Genomic DNA, 6044 nt, shown 5'->3' on the forward strand with positions numbered 1-6044 from the left:
AAACTATTTGGTACTTTTGGTTAAAAAATGTAAAAGTATATTAATGGAATAGGCTAGACAAAGAAGAGTCAGAAATAAGTGAACTCAATGACTCAAGGTGTAAATTAGCAAGAAAGAACTCCCTATTTGACAAAAATTGAGGGAAACTAGAAACTAGCCTGGTAGAGATGAGATTTAGACCACCATCTTGCATCCTATGCCATAAAAAACTCTAAATGGATACATGACCAGAATATTTAAAGTAATCTAGAAATTAAAAGAGAATCTGAACAGGTTCATGCAGCTATGGCTAAGGGGTAAATTCTTATCTAAGTATTAAATAGAGGCAATCACAAAGGATAAAATATATGATTCCGCTTATATAAAATTGAAAAGCATTTGCTCTCTGAGAAGCGGAAGGGATAAAATGAAAACTATAGGTGATGCCATCAGTTAATAAGCATTTATTAAGCACTTTCTATGTGTCAGGCACTGTTCTAAGCACAGGAAACAAAAACAAAAGTAGAAAGCTAGTCCTGGCCCTCCAAGAGCTTACCTTCTACTAGAAAAAGACAACACATGAAAGGAAGCTGAAGGGGTGGAGGGGTGGGAAGACAAGAAACTGAGGGAGCAAGAGACATCATTACTTGATGACTTAAGTAGGTTACAGCAGGAACAATAACTGCAGCTGGTTCAGTTTTTCCATTATCTTGCCAAAAATATCCTGGCCTCTGCATCCCATTTTGAGTTTCTATTTGAAGCTTCTTAGTGATAGTGCCTCGATATTTTTCATCTGTCATAGGATATTTATGACTCCTAACATAATCACACCTATACTTTTTAGGACTTAATCTATTAACATCTGAAATTGCTCCCAGAAGGGAATGATATCTGGCCAGACCATGAAGTATAGGTCTGCATACTAAATAGTCTATGTTCATATTGAGATTGGCTAATATATTCTGTAAGAGTTAAAGCTTGTAGGTGATCTTAAAAGGTCACCACCACACGTAGCATAACAAAATGCCAGCCAAGAGGTTACTAGGCCATTGTCTACCACAGAGAGAAATAATAGTGATGGATTATGATTTCAAATAGCATTTAACATATCTGTCCAATGTTTAATGAATATTGGGCCTGGCTCCTTGCATATTCACTGACAAATTTTTAAAAGCAGATGTTGGGATGAAGATAACCATATAACACTTTCCAAAAATCAGTCACAAAAGGTTTTGGAAACAAAAAAAAAATCAAAAGTGCAAAGGTAGACTGCATTTATTGAGTGTCTGATGGAATTTATTATAGAAAATACGCATGTAAAATTTTCTATAAAATACAGGATTTGGTCCTGAGTGTCTTTTACCTCTTTATGATAGCAAAAAGAAAAAAAAATCATCCACACATCTCTACTTTGCTCTCTACTCACACTGTACTGTGGAAATGACCTGGGGCTCTCAAAAGATAGGCCAGGGAAGCATAAGCTTTTTAACTATGTTTCCAATGATACAAAGGCAGAGATTTCAAGCACAGTCCCATCACAGACTGATTCTATTTGTCCAATTACCAATTTAAGTACAAAGAGAAGCATTGCCAGAAATAAGTTACCAGGTGAAGAAATTAAAGAAAAATAAATGGCTCTTAGAAACGCACAACCATTTTCTGTTCCCTCAGTGACAGTGGAGGATCAGCAGAAAATGGGGCTGAAGGTATTAAGGATAATATGCTTTTTAAGAACATCTATACAGATATGAGGTCATGAGACCTCAGATAGGGAAGCTGGTGGAATAAGGCCCCAAATTCCCTCAAAAATAACTTAAAATAATGCCTCAAAGTAAATTTTAGAGTGGTAGGAATAATTAAAAGTAAGAGTAAAGAAGTCATTGAGCCTAAGACAACTTGGGAGGCCTATCCAACCCCTTTGGGTGGTGCTCTGGCCTGATTGAAATGACTACCAAGTCAACAAACAGCAAGCCACAGGGGCAGGTAGCAGCCTTAGCTTCAGGAGATTCAGGAGTTTTTACCTCACAGATTGTGTAGGGCTCCTGTAGCTGATCAGGGGAAGATTGCAGGAGCTCTCCAGTGATCCCAGGTTGTAGCTGTGGGCAAAGAGGAGCAAGCATGGGCCAATGAGTGTGGTCAGAGGGCTCTGCTGATTGTGGTCACTCAAAGGAGAGCAGAGTCCTTGGTTTTGGTTCCAGGGCAGAGGGGTGAGCTGATACCCATAGCTGCCTGAGTGACTACAGGGAGCAAGAGCATTTGCAGTGGCAGTGGTGCTGGGGGCACTGGTCGTGGCTCAGAGGTGGAAAGGAGAGGAGTACCTGAGGCTACTTTTAAACCAAGGTGTGAAACAGAGGAGGAATGACCACACATGGACTTGGATTATAGAACATTGGAAGAACCAAAAAGTCAAAAGCCCCCACATTGAGCTCAGAAAACAACAGGACAAAAAAAATGAAGCCTGCGAAATTATCTCCCACATTCCAGAAGAAGAGCTCAACTCTAACACAAAGTTAACAGACAAGAAATTGGCCATTTAAAAAATGAGTAAAAAGCAGAAAAAGAACCTGACCATAGATGGCTACTACAGTGATAAAGAAGATCAGGGTTCAAACTCAGAAGACAAAACAGCTTCTTGTAAAGCTTCAAAGGAAAATACAAAATGTTCACAAACCCAAAAAAAGTTCTCAGAAAAGCATAAAAAGGACTTTAAAAATGAAATAAGAAAGGTTGAGGAAAATTGGGAAAAGAAATGAGCAGTACAAGAAAAGCAAGAAAGTTATTAAAAGAAAGTCAACCAATTGGAAAAAGAGACCCAAAAACTTACCAAGGAAAATAATTCCTTAAAACTTAGAATTGGGCAAAGGGAAGCTAATGACTTTATAAGAAAGCAAGAAATAATAAAATAAAATTTTTGAAATTTAAAAATAGGATATGTGAAATATCTCATTAGAAAAACAACTGACTTGGAATTGTCAGACTACCTGAAAGTTAAGATCAAAAAAAGGAGTCTAAACATTATACTTCAAGAAATTATTAAGGAAAATTGCCCTGAAGGTTTAGAATTAGAAGGTAAATTATCTCATACAAAAGAGGTATGAGTGGAAGAGCTATTACAACGGAGGAGAGGAGAGGTGGAAGGTGGGTAATATGAGAACCTTATTCTCATGGTAACTGGGTCAAAGAAGGACTAACAAATACATTTAGTAAAATATAAAAGTTTCCTTGACTTACATAGAAATAACTTTGAATGTAAATGGGATGAACTCACCCATAAAATGAAAAGTTGGCAGAATGGATCAAAAACCAGAACCTGACAATGTATTGTTTATAAGAAACACATTTAAAAATTTGAGATGCACATAGAGTTAAAATAAAGGGATGGAGTAGAATTTATTATGCTCCAGCTGATGTAAAAAAAAATCAAAAACAAAAAACTCCAAGGGTAGCAATCATGATCTCTGACAAAATTAAAGTTAAAATAGATTTAATTAAAATAGACAAGCAGGGAAACATTATGTTAGAAAGTACCATAAGTAATGAAATAAGATCAATACTAAACATACATGCACCAAATGCTATAACATTTAAATTTTTAAAAGGTAGATGTATTATAAGTGGAAATAGACAGCCAAACTTATTTTTGCTATCAGGACCCCTGGTCCTGATTACTATCTTTTTACAGGGTTTTGTTGGTGATATATAGAAATGTTGATGATTTATGTGGGTTTATTTTATATCTGCTACTTTGGTAAAATTGTTCCAACTAGCTTTTTAGTTGAATCTCCAGTATTTTCCAAGTATACCATCATATTGTCTGCAAAAAGAGATAGTTTTATTACCCCATTGCCTATTATGATTCCTTCCAATTCTCTTTCTTCTCTTACTGCTATTGCTAGCGCATTTCTAAAGAGGAAAGGATGGGGTACCAGTCATCAGATGAACTACACTTATCTGAAAGATAAAGAAAAGTTAAACACATTCAGAATTTGGCATAGAAGTATCTCATATGCCATAGGGAAATGTGTGGATACGGTGAAAGTGAAGTTAAGATGGAAGAAAAATATAAGGGAAGGAAAGACAGTTGTAAGCAAAACTAGCTTACTGATTCTGGGGAAATTAAAAGGAAAAAATGAAAAGGATTAGATTTTAGTAGATCATAACTTTCTCCATCAATTGTGGAATGACTGAATTGTGACATGTAACTGTAATGGAATACTATCAAATTATTGTTAAGATATAATAAGACGAACTTCGGAGAATCCCAGGTAGTTTGAATTGACAGGGTGAAGCAAGCAGAACCAGAAGAACAATCGATTCAAGGAAAACATTGCAAAGAAAAACACTTTTGAAAGGCTTAAGAACTCTGATCAATGCAGGAATGAACCATGTCTCTAAAGGATCTCTGATTGGTTTTGCTTTGACAATGCTTCTTTGTTAAACGTGGTGGTTTTTTTCCTCTGGTTTTTTTTTTTTTAATTTGGAAGGGGTGCTGAGACAGTTACAAATAGTGATGCTAAGAGGGCTATTGAAATATATTTTTAAATGCACAGAAGGAAAGTTCAGAGGGAAACACAAACAGGATAGTTTTGAAAGTGATATGTAATTTATTATGTATACATATATATTTTAAAAAGCAAGTAATATGAAACATTCATGGCTCCATATGCAACCTTCATTTTGTGTTCTATATAGATAGAAATGCTCATTTTTCTTTGGTTTTTAAGTTCAAGATTTTTTAAAAAGCCTTTAAAAAACCTTTTAAGAAAGGTACCAAGAATACAATGTCCTATTTGGTTTATTGTAAAACATGACTCACCAGAGCAAAACACAGCTTTAAAAGCTATCCTAGATAAGAGTTTCTTATACATATATTAAGACCATACATGATTCCTAGGTGTCAGAGATAACTGTTAAGTGCCTGATTATTAACATCGAGAAAGATGTAAAGCAAAGATGTTTCCCTTTAGTCATTAAAGGTTAGAATAGGGGCTTCCCATGGACGGTGAAGTCCTCCACAAATATTTTCAAATGACATTGTGTTGATTGCATCAAGGAAATGAACATTGTACAGGCCTTTCTCAGTGAGTTACATGATTCAAAAGAGATAAGCCTAACAGTCCATACTGAGAAAAAAAAACCCAAATGGATTAAATATGTCTAGTCTTCAGACAATGAAAACTGGTTGTATGCCCAATTCATCTAGTTAATCCATCACTACATATTTCTGTGTGAGGTTTTGCAAATGAATGAGTTGGGCCCAGAATTAAATAAGGAGGCTTCTTGGGAGGCTTGCACTAGGGAAATTTTAGTCCCTGTTTGACCTTGCCAAAGCTTCTTCCTACTACAAGAACCATAGGTTTTCCCTTCATGATCTTGTATGGGTATGAATCTTGTAACATCACATTCTTTCAAAAATCAATGTTTTGAGTGACAAAAAAGAAAATGACAAAAAAGTGCATGGTAGGCACAAGTAGGGGTGCACTCTATTTCCAATGATGACCTTTATGCTGTAAGCGACGGTGGCATCAAGGGCCTTTATGACTGGAAATAGTGTGGCTGCTCACATATAAGTGCACAGGATAACAGAGAGTTCAAGAGCTGTACCCATACCCAGGAAATGGGCAAGAACAGAGATCAGGAAACAATCATCCTAATTGCTAACATTTATAAAGCCTTTTATATAGCTCATCTCATGGAATCTTCACAACAGCCACAGGAGGTAGGTGCTATTATCCCCATTTTGCAGACAAGGTTTCCGGAGGTTGAGAAGGTAAGTGACTTGCCCAGGGTCACGTAGCTGGGAAATGTCCCAGGCAGAATTTAAACGCGGATCTTCCTGACTCAAAGGCTGGTGTTCTAACTAATCCTCCATCTAGAGGCCATGCTGAAAAAATAAGGCCTCTATGGACTGCTATTTTTAATGATGGAAGGAATACCCATTTGGATGAGATCTCAATCCCATGTAAACATTAAAGAAATACATTGGCAAAAAAAGAAAAATAGGTCTTAGGGTACTTTAATTTCAACAGTATCCTATCCTCAATGAACTATGACATGCATAATGT

The sequence above is a fragment of the Trichosurus vulpecula genome, chromosome 6 (assembly GCF_011100635.1).
Source record: "Trichosurus vulpecula isolate mTriVul1 chromosome 6, mTriVul1.pri, whole genome shotgun sequence".
Lineage (NCBI taxonomy): Eukaryota > Metazoa > Chordata > Mammalia > Diprotodontia > Phalangeridae > Trichosurus > Trichosurus vulpecula.